Source organism: Metopolophium dirhodum, chromosome 4 (genome assembly GCF_019925205.1).
Source record: "Metopolophium dirhodum isolate CAU chromosome 4, ASM1992520v1, whole genome shotgun sequence".
Taxonomy (NCBI): Eukaryota; Metazoa; Arthropoda; class Insecta; order Hemiptera; family Aphididae; genus Metopolophium; species Metopolophium dirhodum.
In genome coordinates, this window is record NC_083563.1 from 34,578,864 (window position 1) to 34,603,218 (window position 24,355).

General features: G+C 28.4%; 1 protein-coding gene across 4 annotated transcripts in view; it reads left to right on the forward strand.

Annotated features, from left to right (window-relative positions):
- Window positions 1-1,372: 1,372 nt before the first annotated feature.
- The window catches only part of LOC132943264 (neuropeptide F receptor-like), a 74,772-nt gene continuing 51,789 nt past the window's right edge, over window positions 1,373-24,355 (forward strand). For 3 of the 4 annotated variants that reach the window (XM_061012173.1, XM_061012174.1, XM_061012175.1), the window contains exon 1: window positions 1,373-1,864. The gene's annotated coding sequence lies outside the window, so the exon portion shown is untranslated. Of the gene's footprint in view, window positions 1,865-21,589; window positions 21,780-21,860; window positions 21,997-24,355 lie in introns of all 4 variants that reach the window. The other variant, XM_061012177.1, reaches the window with a different exon arrangement.

Below are 24,355 nucleotides of genomic sequence, written 5' to 3' on the forward strand. Positions count from 1 at the left end.
ATTAGTTAATTTAACAGCCTTGTATGAAACGATCGTTAAGATTTTAACAGCGGTCGAATGCATGTATTCATTTTTTATCTTGACGAACATCGATGTAATATATTTTAAGGGTGAGTGTGAAGTAAAATGTGAAACATAACCATGATTTGTGAAATTCGTTGCTTTTATTCGTCGCATAAGAGCGACAACACACAATAATAATAATTAATTAAGAGTACTATATTATTACATTAAGGAAGATACTATAATAATATTATAATAGTTAATAAACAACTTCTTGACAACTCGCTAGACGTCAGGCGCCCTCAATCGCCTGGAGACGTATGACTTAGTTAAAGTGACTTTGGCTAAGGAAGAAAGGAAAGGGACTACCTATATCATTGGGGAACAACCCCAAACATGTTAAAGTATACAAAATGTGTATGTACATAGTATATATTATATTACTCATGTATTATGTCCGGATGAATGGATTTTCAGCCAACTGTTGAACTGCAGGGGGCGTATTTTATCGTTATGAATTGCGTTTGTAATGTTTACATTTATAATATTATTAATTATACACTCATTATATTACCTATATTGTATTTTTAAAAAACTAATATTCGTTTGAATAAGAACACGGCTTGCGGCTGTTAAGAAAAATATAGGTATTTATAGCTGATGATAAGTGACAAGTGACAATAACCATTTATTGCGTGCCTACCTACCGCACAAAAAGAATCGTATAAATCGTCTTGAAAACTATAAAAATCGCTACCCGCAATCGATCGGGCGTAACAAGAACCGGAACGACAACCATTAATCCGGCTCCGATATCACACGGCCCCGGTGCCGTATAATAATATAATATTAATATCCGGTGTCCGGCGAGCTCACCGACACAATAATATTATTATATAGAACAACTGGATAGCCGACTATAATAATTTGTCATTGAAGCCGCGTCCCCATCGATCTATGCCTAAACGGCAATGTTTACACCTTTATGTGATGACAATGATCTGCGATATATATAGGTATATATATTTTAAATATGATAAAATATAGACATTTGCCGTTTGGACAAACGGCGACCTCAAGACATTGCACGACATGGTGTTTGCATAGTAGTCGGCTATCCAGTTGTTCTGTATAATATCTATGGGCGAGCTCATGTTCGCTACATGATTGTCACGTTATTATAATATTGTCGTCGACTACGCCCACGGGCAGCACGCGAGTCTCGGACCTTTAGCGCCCGCCGCCGCCGCCGCCACGGCAACAAGTGTGTGCGTGTGTGTTCGCATTGTATAGGACACTAACCGGCGACGGCAAACGACGACGGCGACGGCGACGGCGACGAGTGGTGTGTCTCAGTGGCGGTGGGCCGTCGGCAGCAGCAGCAAACGTTGACGGACGGACGGCGTGTGTGGTGCGCGTGTGTACAATAATATTGTACGGCGGCGGCGGCGGCAGTGCTCGGCGGGCGGCGGCCATCGAAACGCGGTGTTTCCGATACCGGCCGGCCGGAAGTAGACGTTCGCGTCGTATGCCGCGATCTGTTTCCGGACAGCGCGAAATAACACGATCGTCAAATATAAAATATATAATCGTGTCGCGATGCACCGTTGAAGTCGACGGACCGAAAAACTTCTTAAATAATAAAACACCGTAGGTGCATAGTTCTGTAATCTTTCCCTCGTCGCCGGTTCCAGTGGCCGATGTGTGTTACACCGCACGCGCGTGTTCGCCGCGGGACGTGACAATTTTAAAGAAAAAAAAAAATTCCGAGATTGAATTAAAAAAATCGGGTTACGTACATTTGCGCGGTTTCCATTCGTCGCCGTGGTTGTATAGGACCGTGCTAGGAGAGTATACAAGGGTAAGCATATTGTGCGATACTGTAATAATATAATAATTTAAAAAATAATCGTTGTCGTTATCGGTTGTCCGTTATACCCATCTGTTGTGGTCAGCCACACGTATTTATATTTATACTCTTTTCGATGACGATGACAATGCAGTATTATATTACAGCTAATGTCATATTATATATCATATTATTTCATTTTCAGTGGTGTATCTGAATCTTGAAGGGAGGGAGGCGATTAAAACTCCCACACGATGCCCCCGCATTAATCATCTTCTTAAATATTTTTATTAACAGTAATAATAATGAATTTTTATTTTATTTAATACTAACTTGACAATTTTATCATTGTGAATAAAAAATAAGTACATAAAAAAAAACCTAGATGCTACCATTGATAGCGAGTGATCTACACACTGAAATACCCCACTGCATCGAGTAAGCTCCTGGTTATATACCCCTCCCCACTATAAAACCAAAGTGTGTTCGCTATTAATGTAAATTTATTGTCTTAACAACCATGGATCTCCCTCAGGAAATTTCTTGTTGTGCTACCTATCATAGTAGTAGTTTCTTCGTCCCGTATGGCCGTATGCATGTGATGTGGTTTCCGTATCCCTTATATTGTAACTACGTATATAATATTGTGAAATCTTCTTTCAGTTTAAAAAGCAAAACCTATAATATTATGAGGTAAACGCGGTTATTAGAAAACTATATACATCACAGAACTGTTGTATCACGTTGTTGTATTACTTTACGGAAGGATTATAAAACCGTTTAAGCTTTTACATCCGCGGAGAAATTAGTTTTCAACATGATACAAAAACAAATCCAAAACAAAAAAAAAAAATCACATTTCCTTCTATACATGTAGTATGAAAAAAAAATCCCACTAAGTTTATAACACTAATTTCAGGAAAATGAGACTATTTACTTCCTAGTCGTTTACCTAATACAGGGTTGTATAGTTCAGATACACCTAAATCTCGTGTTGTTCCAAGATCACATTTAATATTCGACCATGTGTAATTTATGTGAGGCTTGCACTTGTTATATTATTCATATGCACAAATAAATATTTCATTTATTTTGAATCGAATGTGAATGAATAAAATTCAATTAATGGGTGGGTGGTCAGTTAATTGTGTACGAGACCATTAATTTCCTATATTCATCTGTTCAAACAGAAAAGAACTTTGGTCGTAGTCAAGAAATATGTCTCTGAAAAACAAGTACAATAAATTACGTCAATTAAGTCCTTGAACATGGGAAACTAAAAATAAACATAGTTGGTAATATAATACATAATGGTATTCCATTCAATAAATTTAGCCGGTACTGGATTTTAGCACATTTTAATTATAATTTACAAGCTCTATATAATTAATATATATTAACAGTATCCCTTTTTAATTATTATAAGCTTATATTATCTAAAATAATTAATTGTCCGGTCCGCTTACTCAAATATGGTATTTAGAACAATGTTTTCTCTTCATTTGCACATCGACGTCAAAGAATAGTTCTCAAAATAATTTTAATTATTATACCTATATATTAAAACTATAATAATCAAGCCATCAAGCCAAATAATGAAGCCATGTATAGGTACTTACTTTATAAAATAAAATAAATATATAATAGGTAGGTAGTAAGTTTCTACCATATTTATTGGTGGATTAAAACAAATTAGCGAATATCGATGACGTTAAATACCGGTAACTTTCAAATACGCTTGAAGAAACTAATCCGATAATCAAATGTTTACTTATCTAAAGTACCAACTAGATTAAATTTTCAATCGATAGATAAGGTCAGATAAAAGTTTTTAAATACTCCTCATGGTTTTTACAAGAAAAAAAAAAGAAAAGTATTTTAAGTTTTCACAACACAAGAAATTCAAAATTAAATACAAAATAAATAATCTTATATAATATATTTTAATAAAATAAATCTGTTAGACTTATTTGATTTAAATTCATTGAATAATGTCAAAGATGGTAGTTAATATTATATTTTATAATATACCTATTTATTTATAATATACTTTCACATGTAGATATTTTTAGGTATAATACCTACGCATTTTCTAAGTAAAGTCAACATTCAAGTTTAATAAAACCGGAGAAAAATATTTATTTTACTATTTTATGACTTAATTTTTGTTTAAGTATATTATCTTCAACTTTATTCTATGACATCTAGAACAATATTATTTAAGTAGTTATCACACGTTTAGATTAATTAAACTATTACAATTAGTAATATATGTTATTTTATTATATAGGTATCGATAAAAAAAAAAAAACGTGTTTGCCCATTAAAGTGCATATTTTAAGTTCTCCTTTCCGTACAATATTAGTCTTGTAAGTATTTCTATAAAGTCATTGTTTTAATTTTTATCGTGGTATGAAAATACTTAAATATTTAATACATTTCCAGTAAGTATACTCAGTAGTTTCTAGTGACCAATAAAATTGAGTATTAAATCACTAAATCCTTGTAGGTAATACATCTAACATTATCTTTCATCAACCAAAATAAAGTGTCATGATGATAATTTTTAGTTAAGCTATGTATAGTGAGAATAAAATTAAATAACAGTTTAGATCTGCAAAGAAGTATATCAAAACCAAGTTTAAATTACCAATGAACGAACACAATCAATATATACATAGTTATTACCAGTATACAATATTATTACAATAGCTAATTACTAAAAAATAGTCTCATTTTAATTAATAGGTGGTAAATATACTATTTTTTAGTTATTACCGATTACCTAAAAATAAAAAAATAAAAGTTCAATATATAAATGTCAGACTTAACTTGAGTTAACGAGTGAAACGTAAATAAATCATTATTAACTCTGAAAAGTCATGTTTTTGATGGATGTAAATAAACGTATTATAATATTTTAGTTTCTGAGAGTTGCAAGAAATGTATTAGTTTTAAAATTATAGGATTTTAGATTCTGAGTGGAACGATGAATGTATTGATTTTACAATGATGTGTGTTTTTTTTTAATTTTTAATTTTTTTTTTTTGTGTCTGTTTACACGATAAGTAGTCGAAATAATGCTTCGATTTTCAACATCAGTATCTTGTTAGATGGGAAAGTGAATATTGTTGATGCACACAGCAGGTAAAATTCCTCATAGTTTTGAAAAGCACCGGGAAAAACAATACAAAAATTAAGGAAAAAAAGGAATTTTAACGCAAAATCGGTTTTCCACAAAATCGATTTTGGTTTTTGGTGTAATTCTAAAAAATAACATATTATGAATGTATATACATGAAATGTTCACTGGTCGCTTATATTTGCATTTTCTATACACGATAAAATGTTCAAAATATTTTGATTTGTTTTGAACTGTTTAGGAACATATTTTATGTTTCTAATTTTATTAGTCTTTATTTCTATAAATATCAATAAAATGTTATTTATTAGGTAAAAAAGCGTGAAAATTTAATGCAAGGCTCCTGATATAATGTTACAACAGCAGTTAAAAAATATTAAAAATACATAGGCACAATTTTTTTTTATAAGCATTTAAAGTTCGAATTTTGACAAAATTTATTTAATTATCAAATTAACTTTATTCAACAATCATAATATCATCCAATATACTAGGTAATATCATAGGCTGACTGACCGTTTTCACTCAGAATCTTTTTTCTTATACCATTGAATTCAAATTTAACACCATCCATTACAGTGACCTACTTGTAACCTACCGTACATCAGAGTGACATCCACTTGCCCACTTTTTTTAATTTGTTTACCAACATGTAGACACACTACACGGTAAAATATGACTAAAAACTGAATTTTCAGCGGTACGGTTGAATAAGTTCGATTTTTTTTCCAACGTTGCGAGTTGCCATACCTATTTAATTTAACGAAAGTTGGCACTGGCCCGGATAAACATCTAAAATCAATTTTGAAATGCATTTAAAAAGTTTGATGACCTAGGAATGTGGCTTTAATAATTTTTTGGTAGGTATACAATTTTGAAGCCATGAAAAAATCGATGATGCGTTTTTAGAGATAATGAGCTATAAGAAGAAACATGTAAAAATGTCGCTATTGGATTTGTCACTCTGCTGTACAGTAGCTTACAAGTGGGTCACTGTATAATGGATGGTATTGAATTTTAATTCAATGATATAATATTATTATATATGAAAAACGATTCTGAGCGGTGACGGTTTGTCAGTGTGGATATTTTATATTATATTTATATTGTTATTATTTATTATTAATACGGTAGCCGCTAAGTTGAATTAATATTATAAAATTACAACAAAATAACTAAAATCATTATTCTTGGTTATTTAATATGTAATTTCCCCCAAATTTCAACATAAAATACCTAACTATAAAAAACTGTGTTTTTATATTTTTAAGATTTTTTGGTTACAGAATAACCTATTTACGTGGAACCTCGTATGTTTTAAATCCTTAGCTATAAAAATTCAACTTTTTATAAATTTCAATTACAAAATCAATTTTTAAGTTTTAAATTTGATAAATGTTGTCGAATTTTAAATGCTTATAAAAAAAAAAACTGTGTCTATGTATTTTTAATATTTTTCAACTGCTATTTTTCTTAAAAGTATCTAATGCGAGCGTGGTTGTCAAGAAAGTATTAAGTTATTAGTTCAAGTCACTAAAATATATGAATAGCCTAAATATGTGAACCAATACATAATGCATTAAAATTTAAGTTTCTTTGTGACGTATTGATTTTAGTTAATTTATTTGTAATTATTTAGAAATATTCAATATTGCGTACATTTTATATTTAAGTTTATGTGATTAATTAATTTACAAGGCATGTGTATACTAGTGAAAAGAAACTGTTTGTTAACGGAACTTCTAAAGTTAGTTAACATCTCATTTAAATTTAATTTGTTTTTTAAAACTAATTACTAAAGATCTCAACAGCTAAATATTTTACATTATGATTTAGTATTATAATCCTACCTTGTAAAAATATTAAATTTCGTTCACGAGCGACTTTGGTGATTTGTGAATTGAAAAGAGCTATTATATTATGTTTGATGACATATTGTATATTAACTAGGTATAATATGGTTTTTTTAATTTTCTAATTTTAAAATTTAACTTGGAAATTTTAGATTGATATATATTTTCCGCTTAAAATACTTATACTATACCTTAGTAGTTTCTTATATGTATTTATTTTAGAGCCGATACGAGAACCCTAAGATTAAAAAAGGTGGGCAAGTGGGTGTCACTCTGCTGTACGGTTGGTTACAAGTGAGTCCCTGTAATGGACGGTGCTAAATTTGAAGTCAATGATATAATATCGTTGTATAAGACACATTGTGTGTGACACAAAAGTCCTTCATTTATTAAAATATTTAAACTATGTTTACCAACGCAATGCAGGATAATTGGCATAATGTACGAGTTATGACTATATGTATTTAAATATTTTCAACACACATTTTATTCACATAATATATTATATAAAATACATTTATTAAAACTATTATTTTAACAATATAAATTATTATTTTTATTTTTAATTACACTTACATTTTCAGTTTAAAAAAAAATTCAATGTGCTGAATCGTTTGATAGCCAATTTAATGATATGGAAATAATTTATTTCACGTAATTTCGTGACTTCTTTGTGAATTTTAAGAGTTCTCAATTGCTTGGCCAAATAGGTTTGACGTACTCAATCATTCTATAGCCAAAGTACATGCGAATAACGAGCTGGGGAACAAAATTTATGTCTATCCTCAGTGGAAAATGTAAACCAGCCGTTTTATTTCCCTTCTTGTTTTTTTTTCATGCGCATTTACTTTTATACTATTACACTGGCTCGATTTTGAAATACTTGTTTGTTCTATTTGTGTATGTGTGTGTGACGTCATATTTAGGAGGAATAAAAAAGTTTCCGTTTTCAATGTGAAGGATGGTGTGTGGTACTTATTCATGAACCGTTATGCAAATTCAACAACCAGTAAACATATTTTAATCGATTTATACACATTTCTCTCAGAAATTATTTATTATAATTTCCTCATGAAAGTGTGAATGACTATTTAGATATTAAACAACGTAATTGTTATTATATTCACAACGTCATTTTGTATTTTAAACGTTGTACATCCTCTGGTGAGTGATATAAAGCAATATGACTAAAACAATATTTCAAAATAATATTATGTTTACTAGGAGCCCTGATGGCTGATGTTATTAACAAATACATGGTAATTGTTATGAGCTCCAAAGGAAAAGCCTTAATTTTAAGTGACGTTTAATATTTACGTATAAGCTCATCAATATATTAATACATCAATACATAAAACAGTGTATACTATTTAGTACTTGCTTACGTTCAGAGAGCACCGTAACAAATAATGATATTAACATATTCAACGTATCAAGTAAAGTCAATAGTGAATAAAATGAAATATTTTGTACAAAAATATCCCAGTCGCGCATAAAAAGTAAATAATTAGGCATTTAATAAAACGCTGATTTATTTAATTTAAATTCAAACAACATACTTACATACCTACCCAACATTGGTGCAAACAAATACAAAAACAAAACATAGGGTCAGCGAATTGGTATATTCGTTGAAAATGAAGAAACTTTCTGAGCATTTATATTATATTCCTATATATACCTTCATAAAACATTTATGTCTAACCTTCTCTGTTAAATAATAACCCCTTTCCGTATATGATTAATTAAAACAAACACGTACGCAACGGCACACAACTGTTGTGTTAAACTCCCAATAGTGTTTTTTTTCTAGTAATAATTTGTCAAACGAAATATTTTAACACACCTATTTTGTACGTGACAGAAGTGTTATTTTATAAATTCACTATACAATGTAATATGTATTGGTTTTACTATGTATAGTATAATAATAATAATAATAATAATAATAATAATAATAAACACGATAAGTTAGGTGAATATATAACGTACGAACTACATTATTATACTTTTACCGATACATATGTTTTTCTGTATATTTTAGAAGCACAAAAGTTGATTTTCTGTACGACTTTACGCACACTATATATAATACACTCCCCTCACCTATATGCAGCATACGTCCAATCGAAGTATAGAATATATCCATTTTCGAATACCGATACAAGCAACAACTTTTTCTTTTCTTCAAACTCTCCTCGTTAGTCAGTAGTCGTACTCTCGATGTCAGTATTGTAAAAATATAAGACAACTCAATAATAAAACAATAATTATTAGTATACTTGTATAATAATTACTTAAAATTCATAAATTTCAATAAACATAATTACCATACTTGAATTGAATAGTATAATACTTTGAAATATATGTATTAAATCAATAAAACTACACCTTAAGTCATAAACAGAATTAATCATCTTTAATCATGGAATTTGGTTGATTTCATTAACTAGTTTTTTTTTCATAATCAAATTAAGTAAAATTAATTAATTAAAAGTAATTAGTAAAATAAGAAATTGTTGTTAATTAATGTATATTTATATAAATGTATCAATTTTAAATTATAAATGCGATGTTAATAAAGAATTCAATCATAAATTATTTTTTCTCAACAGTGCACGTGGACGTGGATTCTTTTTTTTCATATATAAATGTTATACGAAAATGTATAACTTGTATACGAAATCTTCAATTGCTGATAATAGTAAGTATGTAGATTTCACATAAACGTGCAATAGTTTCGAGTACATTTTTTTGTCTAAAATTACCACGAAATATTTTTTACCCGATGTCCAACAAAATAGTATTACCCACTGCATCGTGTAAATAGGACTGTGGGTGCTCGATGAAGGGTTTAAAATGATATTATTGTCAGCAGTTTTCATGTAGGTGTACATTTATGTAGTTTGATGAGCTGATGTTGAAGATGTCGGGTTACTGCCGCAATGATTTAACTTCGCTTTTGGTCGAATAAATTGTACCGTCACGTCATCCAAACTCGAAGCTGTTTCTATATTATTTTCTGTATAGCTAGAAATCTGATACTCATAAAATAAACATCAGTATGTGGTGAGATTTTTAAGTTTTGAGGTGCAGCTGCTTTTATTTGTTTTATTTTCGAGGCTGTGTCAATTATCCAAACGGAAAAACAACTACGCGAGAGACAAGATTTAACCAGCCGGTCGGAGTTGCGCATCGCGGGACGCTGAGTGCTTTTAACTCGGGAAATAGACAGTATTATACGCACCAGACAACACGGAATGCTTGAACTATAATTGTATCCTACACGTGTAATATACAATTTTGACTTACCGACGATATTACAAAATAAATGATTTCGTGGACCCGTTCGTTACAATTTCGTTTTGTACGTGAACGACTTTGATCGCAGTCAGGAAATAATAAGTTCCGATTTGAGCACGACGACGGCCGCGTATCGTCTGTTCCTATAGGAATCGGAAGCATATAGCATTTTATTTCCCACTCGACGAATCGGATACTATTAAGCGCGTATACCGGACACTTGAAATGAACAGCTCGTAACTTCCAGTAACCCTGGAATCCGGACCAGCTTACGTGAGTAGTAAGTACTAAGTAAATGCAATGCTGAATACTGTAATAAATGCGCGTTAGACACGGGACGGCTGACGGATTGATGGCGATTGCCACCATCATAATGCATGATAATCTTGGCCTTTGCGCGGAATAATTACACCCAAAGACAATAAAGCATAATATAAGCGTGGCGTAGCCCCGGAATGATTATGGATCTGCGCAGCGAGAATTCGTAACTGGGCTTTAGAGGTGTTAGGTGTAATTATGCGTGCAACTGTTGTTATCGACGGCCGATTAGGTACGACTTGCCATTTGCGCTTCGCATTTCGTGTCCGTTTTAATGGAAGTCGGTTGTTTCGTTCGTCCATCGGACCAAACTCCGCGTAATTTGATCGAGTTACACAAAGTTTGTTATTCGAGTTTCCATTTCGTGCAGTAGTATCCGTTTCGTAAATGCTGTAAAACAAACTATTTTTGATCATCCTGCGAGACCCCGAGATTTATTTCATGAAGTCAAATTCCAAATATCCGGAAATTATATAGAAACCAGGGGCTAGGCACTATTATCGTTTCGCTCACCTCGGCATCAGCGGGCGTCGTGTTGTATAAACTCTAGTAAGTTTATATTTTGAAAAGAATAGTGCAAATACCACGGGAGCTAAAGTCACTTATAAAATATCTGGAATTTTCGTACATACAAAACCGATAGGGGCTAATAGTAATATTTCATATTCATTGTGTCAACCACACAATAGTCATAAGATAAGTAGGACAATATTATGAACTATTGTACATCCATCAATAAAATAAATAATAGTACTATCATATTTTAATTTTGGATTTAACATCACGATACGTCATCTTCAATTGTTCGACTAAATGTTATTTCCTGAAAAACCTAACTACATTTAATTTAGAATAAGAAGTTCTGATTAAATGAAAAAAATGTAGGAACAACAAAAAGGTTCTATCTTGAACTTTTTGGTTCTTAAATTAAATTTGTTAATAGTTTTTAAAGTTCAGTTTAATAAACTCAATATTTTAAGAATAAAATATTTTAAGTACTTTGAAAAAAGAAAGATAAATAATTTAACAATTTTATTATTAATGTGTCAAACATTTTTACTGATACTAAGTTTATAGAACTTAATAAAAAACTATTCTAAACAGTATTTTTCAAGGTAAATTCATCGCACATCAATGTTAAATCCAAATACCCAATGATAAACTTAGTTGGCTCAGCACATAAAATGCAATAACATTGTCCTGAATACTAATGGTATTCAGACTATCAATCATGGGTGGTCGTTGAGAAGGGTGCATTTATAATAATTTTAAAATATGTGATATTGAATTGTACAAAAAATTTCAGGTACATTTCACTCATCAATTATACCAGTCTTTTAATAAATAAAAAAATTTGATAGTAAGTTGTGTCAATATAGTTATTTTTCCGCAATAAAAACATATTTTAAATGTAGGTAGTGTTTTTTTTTAAATGTATGTACTGCGTGGTAAATAATAATAAATTAATAAATGAGTGAGTATATTGTTGAAAAATAACGGAAACCCATTGTAATCACATTGAAAGAAATCAAGAAACTTATTCTCTAATTATCTCAACAAGCTTATTTCACAGAATGTCTGTTATTTTTTATACTTCTTCCTTTATGAGTTTTCCGTAGTACTCTGACGATACAAAATTTCCTATTACCTTAGGGCATAAATATATTATTATCCTTGGTACACAAAGTTATATAACTCAAAACCGACTCACTCGAATTTTGATTAAGATACCTCAAAATTAAAAAAAAAAAAATATATATCTGCTTAATAGTTGAAAATCAAAAAGGGAGGTTCCTATTTTAAAAACGGAAGTTTGTATTATCACAGGTTCATCCACAAGTGGTATAAAATATTTCAAGGATTTGGAAATGTGTTATTCGAGTTTATTTAAAAATTACAAAATCAGAATTTGAATATATGCTTAATTTAAGCATAAAAATAGGGTAGAGCATGCTTAAAAAATTACCCTGTATATTATATTTATCAATATTGTTCGACGAACAAGTGATCTGTCCAACTGTAAACACATTACATCACTAGTATCTAATAATTAATAAATAACTAGTACTAAATAGATAATAATACAAAGTTAATTATCAATTGATTATGTTATTTTCATAACCTTTTCCCATTATAAATCGTTTGTTGTCTAATTACACTCATACTTAATCTTTTACCGGAAACTGCAAAAAAAAATTTTACAAATTATCTAACCTACTTAATTTAGATTCTGATCGGAGCGGTGAATATATTTAGTTTACAATGATGATTGTGTGTTTTTTGTATGTGCGAGTGCACACGATGTATAGTAGACGAAATACTTTGTATGCTTTTAATGTTCATCAAACACGTTTATATATTTTGTATAGATACATGGTATAAATTTCAAAATATTTTGAATCGTTGCGAACTATTTATACACATTTTTGAATTCTTTTAGTTTTTTCTCAGTTAATATTGATAAACAAATTTTCGATAGGTCAAATAGTTTTAAAATGTGAGACAAGATTCCTTAAAAAAATATTAAAGAAACACAGGCACGATTTTTTTTTTTTAAACATTTTAAGTTAAAATGTTGACAAAATTGTTCTAAATCACGAACATATACAAATTATTTTGTAGGTAAAAATGTAGTGTTCAATTTTTATAGTTAAGACTTGAAAATGTAATACAATATTTTTAGTGAAAAATATAAAAATATATAAACTAGATTTTTTTTTTATAGACATTTGAAGTTCAAATTTGGATGAAATTCAATATTTAAACGAAGAATAACAATTTTATTTATTTTGTTGTAATTAAAAATTATTTTCGTGGGGATTAGATGTATTTACGTATATTAATATATTTAAGATACACATCATACAATGATACATTTAAAACATTTCGAATAATTATATGGTATTGTCTATTTATAGTTTGTACCGTATTATTAATAGTAAAATAAATTACTATAATAATTAATAGGCAACAGCAAAATATTTATATGATGATAGGCAGTCTCAGCTCAGAATCGTTTTTCGTGTGCAATGATTTATCATTGAATTCAAATTTAACACTTCCATTACAGCGACCTACTCAATGATGAGTTGCACCCGGCACCTATTGTACAGCTGCAGAGTGGTTTCCTAATCTTCTCCCATTTTAGTATAAGTTGATGAATTTATTTCTATTTTTATTTAAAATAAAATATTCAGTGGTAGGTACAATTTTTGTATATTTTTTCACTTATTTATTCATAGTTAAAATTTAATAACAGTCGATGTAATATGTTGCGTGTGCCAACAAAATACAAATTTGTTTATATCATCATAGATTATATTATATTATATTAATTCATATAGTCGGTGATATTATGTTTCTTAGATAGAGCCATAGAGAGGTGTTAAGGCCTTTGTGTTTCAACTATTAAATCTACTATTTCAGTAAATTTAAAATAGCTACACATTTGGACTATCATTAATATTATTTATAGAACAAGAGATTAGTTGTTTTATTTAGATTTGAGTTTTGACCTGTTTGTTCAAAACTACTGACATTTGGATTTAATGACGACATGCCGTAAACTAACTACTGGTGATGTAGTTAGTATACTAGGTAGTCTGGTATAACAGTGTTGTAACAAATATACACAAAAGAACTAAAGAACATAATATCGAATAAATATGGTATAGGCAATAGAGAATAAATAGAAAATCTTGTTGCAAAAAATTATTTAGATAATTCTTTATCTCAAATAACCATTTTACATATATAGATAAAACGATATTTCAAATTATTTTTATCCATATTCTAGATAATGCACAACACTGCCGGTGTAGTAGGCATTTCCAAGTTACCATACATTTTAACAGTAACTTAAACATTATTATGTTTTTTGGTATATCGTATATAATGCGCACTGAAGTACCAATTGTATAAAATAGAGTGTCATTGTGTGTTGCATATTATTAATAACCACAGTTATGAGCCATGATCATCATCTGTATAGTACGAGTTTAATAAAATACTATAATATTTAGTTATTTGATACGATTTATGTGAGTTCAGTTGCTTGCATACACGTGATTTATTTTGCATAAGTAAGAAGCGAAATTCATAATATAGAACTTTCAAAAAGTATATTTCCTATTCATTATCTGTGAATAGGTGACTTTTGAGACTTGAAATAGTTGCTTTTATTATAATAAAACTTGGTTGAAAGGATCTAAAACTTGCAAAGTGTCAAAATAAAAGTTATGTATTTTCAAATACCTACTATTTTTGAATCTGATTTGCCTGAAATAGTTGACTGTTCAGTTTTCAGTAGTTTTCACAGTATATCTAATATCTATATATGGTGCAGTTTTATCATATTGTAATATGATTAAACTTTTTAATAATATTTCAAAATCTAACCCAACTCAAAAATGTGATAGAGATTTATATGAATAACATTTGATGTGCCTAACAGTTTACTCAATATACTTACAAATAAATGTATTCGTATTTTAATTTGATAAAATAGGTAGCTTACCATTGATATATTGTTTAGATAAATTCAAATAAGTATACATTTTGAATTGTCCCCCGACATAACTTTACTCAATACGTAAATATATAAATTAATTGTAAAACATAAAAATGAAATATTAATCCTAAATAAGAAATTTAGTTTAGTATTCTATACAAACTATGAACAACTTAACACAGATAAAGGAAATTGAATATTGGAAATGAGAAGATTATATATAGTTGTCAATATACTATTGGTAATTCATTTAGGTATAATGTATCAATAGGGTAGGCTAAACTAATTTTTCCAAAAACATCGAACTTATTGTATTTTATAAATTATATAAAATATTATAATATTGTATCATACCTAATGAGTGTTTCTAACTTAAGCCATTCACGAGGTATCATAGAACGGATTACCCTATAATATTTTTAGGTTATATTATATTAATTTTATAAATAAAACAATGATTTGCTTAATGACAAAAAGTGTAAAGTCTTCTTTCTTTCTTTTTAAAAAAATCTTTATTTAGTGTTTAAATATCACATTTTGTCAACGTTCTACTTTAAAAACAAAAATGTGCGTATGAAATTTGATATTTTTAAAAGATTAAGAAAAACTTATTGTAAAATATTGTATTTAATATTCAAGGACTAGCCATTAAAATCAGAATTTGAAGTCTGAGCGATATACATAACTATAAAATAATTTTCAAAGTATCGTAATTTTTACAAATTTTGTTAGCATTTGAATTCCATTTGCTTTTGAAAAAATATTGTGACTATGAATTTTTAATATTTTTACCTTATGTAATACTTTTGTCCAGTTTTTTTGTTTAAGAAAACATTTATTATACTTATACATTTATAAAAAAAAAAACCATTTCGAAAATTTAAAATGTCTTTATAAATACCCTTAAATTAGTGAAAACATTTTAAAAATAATATTCTGCATATAAAATCACAGTGCAAGTAATATTGGAATATTTAAGTTTCCGTGGTTAATATTATATTGTTTATTTTCAACAAAAATATGAAAGTTATTGTTTTACTTATAATTATCCAAATAAATCAAAATTTGATTATGAAATGATCATAAAAAATAAGATGGTTTTTTTTCATGATTATAAGAATAACTTATGAGGAACTTTCTATTCAATTTTCAAACTTTTTTACTAACGAACACAAATATAATCAATGTAAATCGAAAAAAACTAAAATAACTGAAAAATAAAATAGGAAATTTAAAATGTATATAAAAAACGCAAAAAAGAGACACAAAGTATTTTGAAAATTATATCATGTCTTGAAAACGCTAATGTACATTTATTATGACAGTTTCAAGTTCCAATGATTAATTATTTTGGGTTGCAAAAAAAATAACGTTTTTCCGAAAACTGGTGTTACATATATATTCCTGTATTCTTTAATTTGTCCCGATTACTTTAAAAATAACCTGACATTTCTTAACTTTTAGCATGCTGAGTATCAAATCGTTCCAATTTGCTTCTAGAAACTTTTAGAAACCCCAAAGTTTCAAACCATTTTTAATGCTCCAAATAATTATTATGAAAAAAAACAAAGAAAAAAAGGTGGGCAAGTGGCTGTCGCTCTGCTGTACAGTAGGTTACAAATGGGTCACTGTAATGGATTGTGTTGCATTTGAATTCAACGATAAAATATCATTGTATAATAAAACGATTTTGAGCAAAGAATTATATTATCTAACCTATTTATTACGCTGAACCTTGTTTTAAATTTTCAATCCTTAGCTATAAAAGTTGAAGATTTTATAAATTTTTAACTTAAAAATAATTTTTAAATTTTAAATTTGATAAATTGTGTCAAAATTTTGAAAATTGAAATCCTTATAAAAAAATTGTGACTGCATATTAAATATTTTTTAAATGTCATTGAAACAATATATTGAGAGACTTGTATTAAATTTTCGAGCTTTTTAACCCAACAAATACAATTTTATTGACATTGATGGAAAAAAAAACTGAAAAATTGGAAACTGATAATGTCCGTTAACAGTTCATAGTTCATAATGCGCGGGTCGTGGTAAATATTATCTAATAAAATATTGAAAATACACTACAATAATTTCTAGTTGATATTATTCAAAATGATTCGAATACTACACCATGCACTTTTACGTAAAATTCCCAAATAGATTTTGTGTATTTTCAAACTTCATTCTTCAACTACAATTTTTTTATGCTTTCTCGAGACATTTTTTTTCACGAATCGTGTTGTTTGCTGTAATTATAGTCCGGCTATTTATCGTGTGTTTGCCCGTGTGTGTATTTTAAGGCACTCTTTTCTGTTTATAATTACCGCGTACCGCTAATCCTGCCGGTTGGTTGTTAATATTTTAAAACGAATTGAGTATTAAAATATTGTACTGTAATGATCTATAATAATGTTTAGGTAAATAAACCAATGAATATTAGATACCTTACGTTATTCAAATTTTGTATCTAGGTTTATAATTGTGGTTATATTTTAATGTAATCATACATAAACGACTGATATATCCAAACTACCTATTCATAATTCATAGAATAATAAATATGTTAAAATCTTAATAAATAGAATAACACTCACAAATCTATCGCACTGAGCTACATAAGGGACTTTATATCCTAAAAATATGTTAATTTTTGAAGGAAATTAATTAGATTTCAATTATATTGTATGAAAAATAAATCCTAGGCGTATCGTGTATATTTTGAATAATATATTGTTCAATTGATTTATACAATCGTATGATTGAAAATATTTAAAATTGTTTTACACAATTTTATTATTCTACCCAACTCTTAAAATAACTTTAAAAAAAATATATAATGATAATATATTAATTTATGTTTTTATTACTTTCAATGTTTCAACGCTCCTATCGATAAATATTCTGATGACATATTCTCCTGAATTTTGTTGTTTCCAGCTGATTCGTTTCTTCATTTACAACTATACCTAATTCATTCATACACACGTCGTGGTAAGCCCCAACCTGACGATGAGTGACGTTTATTGATACAACCATAGACGATTTAATTAAAGCCGTATAATATTATGTATACTTCTCTCTATTCATCAAACACCTGAGAAACTTGCATATAACATTCATAAAATGTTGATATTGATTTAACTATCAGGGGGAACATGGATACACGTTGTAGTCTAAAAGCACATTGCTAATCCGCTGACCCGGAATTCCTTTAAAATATGATTTACTGTTCTAAAAATAACACACATGTAATAAATTGGTATTTTCTCGATGAATTAATGAAACCGTAACATGGTTGTTTCAAAAACTTCTGTGCAACGACGTGATCAGCAAATCAATTAAATATAATTTATTATATTCGAGACAAACAGACCGAGTTAATCACAAACATATTAGTTATTACATTTGTAAGGAATTAAAATATACATTAAGTATATTTATGTTATATTTAAAGACATAATAATTATATACCTACCCATAATATTATACAGTATATAATAAATAATTATAATAACTTAATAACTTCAAAAATAGTTTAATAAGATCAAGTCGAACTTTAACAAATGTAATCCCGGTGTGTAAGAATTAGTACTGAAGTAGTATTTTTTTTTATTTTTTTTTATCAGTGTATTCATTAAAATTTTTTTTAAATAATCGTAGTATAATCAAACACGAAATTCAATACAAGAGCATAATTTAATAATTATATTTATGAGTTTTTAAAAATAATATCAGACCATGGCGGATATATCGTTTGTGTAATACCCTGATAAGGATGGGATTAATTAGTTCAGTAAGTTCTGAAATGAATTTGAATAACAATTTCTCGAACTATCACCGTATCGCCCCCACAAAGGGCGCACTTGGCTTGGTTGCTTTTATTTTTGGTACAGATTCTAAGGAGTGATCTTGCCCGCACTTAGTGGGAAGGATTATGGCTATATAGTTGGCTGTGTGTCATTAAACCTGGAAGTTTTTACACTGTGTTGGACCACTCTTGGTGTTATAAGGTACCTAATTAAAATTTGTTTTTTGTACACCATTGAAGATAGATAAAAATGAGAGTTGTATGTTCCTGATAATCACCCTATAGGGCTGCAACGACGGTGGCAAGACAGTGAGAAAGTTAACATTTGTTGCAACAAAATGATCTAAGTTCACATTATAATTTAGGCGTCCTTATGGAAAAATCGTTAATACCGGGGGAAAATTGTACTAATGAGGTTTTTGAACGGGGAGTAGCTATTAATGTTTTTCGTATAGATTTATGGTGACCATAAGTTGATTGTTGGCCTCAGTGGCATAATTTGGTCACGCTTGTGGTCAAGCCCGGATAAAGGATCAATAATTGATCCCAATTATTGGGCTCCGGGACACTTAGTGAGTCCCCTTTCAACTTTAACTTCAAAAAAATTGTATCATTACATATTAACGACTTTATATTATTGTATAGTTTTTTACTATAGAAAAAATATACAGGGTGTATCATATGTCATTGTACGTGGTTTTTTTTTAAAAATTATGAATCGATGATATGGAATTTTGTTAAAACAAAAAAAGACGTGTTTCTTTAATTTAACATGCAATATTTTTACAACATTTTCTAAATTTTTAAACACGCAGTTGTACCAATAATAAAATCGAATTTATTTTTTCAAATGGTAACCACTATATTTTTTTATGGATTCTAGTAAAACTTTTTTTCCGAATATTTTGACAGTAAAATGATCAATTTTGATTCGCTAGGTTATTAACTATGGTCCTCTAAAGTTTAGTTTAATATGCATTAATACTTTTAACTGAAATACCTAATTTACAAGAGCTAAATATTTTTTTCTTGTAACTACCTTTTTGTATACTTAAATAGTTAAGCCGGTAATCTACAATGCTCAAAAAAAAAAAAAAAAACAAACAAAATTGTTGACAAACATAGTTCATTATTTATAGTAATTTTTCGTGGTATAAAATGGAGAAGAATTTTTTTTTATAATTATTAATAATAATTTACCTACTATACCTACCTACTTGAATTATTATTTTTTTTTTTAAAACTGTATTGGACGCGTTAAAAAAAATATATGTTTGGGGTAAAGATGTGCCCCCCTTGCCCCCCCCCCCATAATCCGGGCTTACTTGTGGTAGGGGGATTGAATAATTTTCCCCCAAAACCCTCCCGCCATTCAAAAATAAATGTTGGTTTATATCATGAAAACCTCTTAGTTCAACCATTGTGGTCTATAATCTATACGATGTAAGTAGAGTAAGTATTTTGAGTAGATTCTTGGAATAATTTACGTAGGCGTAAATACTCAAAATTGCAAACTTCAAAAGGTTATAACTTTGAAACTAAGTCTAGCCGACAAATTGACATATTCTAATTGCACTACTGTACTTAACTCGTTGAAATATATAGGTTTCTGAAATAATATTTATAGTTAAATAAGTATTTAAATATGGTTGGCCTGCAGTTTAAAAAAAACCATAGCTGTTGGTGGGGGGGGGGGGGGAGGGAGGGGCCTCATTCATATGATAAAAATAAAAACAAATTGTAAGAGAACAATCATTATAATAATCGGGGACTTAAAAATATTATGACACTGAATAATTATATTTATAACATAAAATTAATACAAAGTACAGCGTTCGTATGCTTTATCTTTATGAAAAGCAATGGAAAATTCTACTTCAAACTTAAGCTCGCCAACAGAGATCTTATTTTTTAATAGTATAAATTAATTTAAAAGTGATTTTTAACAGGACCTTATATTTTTTTGTAACCTAATTTTGCAATGACACAACCGCATTTTATCATTATAAAGTTTCATACAAAAAAATTTAATAATATTACAATTTACTTTTATTTATTATAGGTACTTGTTATTCAATGTCCTAATTTTCAACTTTTTGCAATTGACCTTTTAGCATAATCATAAAATGCAAATCTTCAAAATAAATTTAATAAGCAATCATTTTCATGGTACCTAACCAAAGCTAAAAATACCATAAAATAAGATAATATTTTCCATTTTTTATAATTTGTATGGTATGTTCATAAGTTAAACAAAAATAAGTTTATAGTGTCACAATATTTTTCAAGTGCACGGCGTAAACACATTATAATATTTTATTTGCTTAAATGAAACTCATTTAAAAAAACAGTTTAAATACATTTTTGTACAATTTGTTTAGTGAGTATTGTTTACATTTTGCAAAGATAACCCAAAATAAAGTGTACTATTTTTTTAAAAAACAAAATTATATAACATTTTGTTATTAAATATTATAATATGAGTATCAAATTCATCACTTGCACGAGTTGCACTTATTGTTAAATTTATTATTATTTAAATATTGTGTAATATATATTTTATATAATAATGGTTCTTTGCCGTCCACGATCCCGTCTCTGGCCTTAAGAAAATAATGATTTATGGAATGGAATTAATTCAATTGTACAGTATAGTATATTAGAATCGTATTCATCAATGAGTTCATTAATTAAAGTTATGTGTTTTTAAAAAGCAAATTAATACATTATTCTCAATAAAATGTTGTTTCAAACAAAATTATTAATATTAATATATTATATTACATGTTATTATTTTTAGAATATTGATTCTCTTTTGCAAAATCATTCGAAACGAAATGATATACTGTCGGAAAAATGAGCTGACAATGAACGAATGAAATACGATTGATATGTATTTTTTAGATACAATGTTTTGAAGGTGGGCATTGAAAACAGTCAATGGATATTTTTAATCGTTTTAAAAACCAATGCTAAGAGTTCCACAAAAAGTATAGTTTTTTGTTTTATCTATGTTTTATTTTTACCAACACAATATATTTATAATACACATGTATACATCGTATGTGAAGCAATACTCACAAGTCACAGATACAATCAAGGACATCACGTGAGTTAATTACTGCAATGAAGAGGACGTACCACGTACCCACTCTCTAGAGGAGCTGCTTATTAATGAAACACTCGATGACAGTACGAGATTAAAAAGTAAGATATTACTAGAGAGTTGATTTTTATGCGATAGAATATTTTTGGTATTTTTGTCAGTAATCTTTACGAATTCTAATAGTTTGAAGCTAATGGCGATTTTTTTTTTCCATATTACCTACTGCATATTCAATAGTTATTGCATATTTCTACATATTTTGCCAAAATGTAAAATGTATTGCATATTGAAGCAAAAATGTATGGGTATAACTGCAGCATATTTAATGGTTATTGCCTTATTATTGCATAATTTGACAAAATTAAAATTTATTGTAGGTATAAAATAATATTTTGTCAAGTATAAAATTGAATAATACATTTTGTAGGCACTAATATTTATTTATATATTTGTTACCATATTACACAATTTATATATTTTTTTCTTGCATACATGTTGCATGTTTGTACGATTGTAATTGCATATTGTATGGCAAATTTTGAAACTTTTTAATGCATAAAAATCCGTGTTCTATATATTACATAGAAGTGACTGGTATTTGGAGACAAAAAATATTGAAATGTTTACGATCAAAATACTAAAACCAGTATTGAAGTAAAATACAATATTTTTACTAGGTAATTTGAATATAATTTACAGCTTCATATTGTTGCACAAATAATGAAATAATCGATTACATACTATTTTATTGACGTCTTAATAAAAAACAAATAGTGAGATAATACATGAGTAGCTTACCAAGTATTACAAACATATTGAAGTGGTTAAACTTAATTTGGATTTTTTGGTTTACACAAAAAATATTTGAAATTTTTTAAAAATAATTTGTTGTTTACATCACTTCAACTATCAACAACTCAGGAAACATTGCTTATAATAAATACAAATTATTATGTTCAAATCACAATCATAGTATCTATTACAGATACTTTATGTAATTATGTATAGTTTAAACGCATAAAACAATTTTATCTGTAGAGTTCAATTTATAAATAATTAATAAATAAACGTTGCAGTAATCTTTTTAGCTCTCTCCCTTCGTTCAGAATCCAAAATAAATTAAACAAGAAATAACAATTTAAATATTTTAGTTCAATCATATAGGTACTATAGTTGCATTATACAAAAGTAAGTATTGTTTTTGTTTGTAATATATTACCATCCAGGGCCCAGGCTTATTGTACAACTAGTTCTATCATGTATTTATGTTTTACAAAAAAATAATATTATCACAAAAAAATATGATCCATGTAAAAAAATAATAAAATACTAAAATTCCGTGGATAAAATATTTAAACTATTTTGCCTGCAGTCTTTTTATTTCTAAATAGTACTTTTCTTTGTCACAGGATAAAGAAGAGTTCCTGTTTACATACATATATAACAAATAAATATATATATAACTATACATCTAATATTCTTAGATTTCCGTACGTTTTCTAGAGTATATATTCGCGAATACAAATTTTATATTATTAGCATCGATAAATAATAAATCTAATGACCAATTTTCATTTTTAAATGCAGCATTAACATATGATGACATTGTGTAAATAACTACGTTAAAATATGTAAAATATCTCAATTGTAGGCTGTAGCAATTCCTATTTTATTTTTCATTTGAATATAAATATATTTAATAACTGAATTTCGTTTATTAAAAAAAAAACAAATGTTTTCCTTAAAATTTAATTAAGTTAGTAATATCTAAGAGGAAAATAATTAAAACGTATCGGTTTTCCTTGTAAAATGTAATGCAGTTCATATGTAAAATGGGGGTTACTTTGATAATTTTTTAATGTTTTATTACAATTATTATTTTATGTCGTGGATAACTTATCCGTAGTATTAACGATAAAACTCTCAAAATTAAATCTTAGTTACAGCTAATTATGCTCAATTTCGGTCACTGATATCGTCCGATTAAAATCAGTGAGGTATTTCCGGGGGGGGGGGGGGGGGGGGATCAAGAGGATCAATCCCACTTATAGGCTGTATTTAATATGCAAAAGTTTTCGGAGTCTTAAAATCATACACCCCCCCCCCTCAGGAAAAAACCTAAATACGCCACTGATATATATATAGTTTAATACGTAACTCGTAAGTACGTTTAGTACGCAGTGTTTGCATAATTATTTTAGGTTTGGTATGGTTATCATTTATAATATTCGTCGAAGGTTTAATCATAATATGATATAGTAGTTAAGAGGTTTATATTATTATACCTTTTCCCGTTATACCGTCTATGTATATGGCGTATATAGAGTACTATTGCATTACGGTGCATTATTGAATACATGGATTCCAAACTACTATTAATGAGCGTCCAATAATTAATGACCTATGAATTACATGGTAGTAAGCGGTAGGCAGTGGCGCCGATGTCCTAAAAATTTAGTC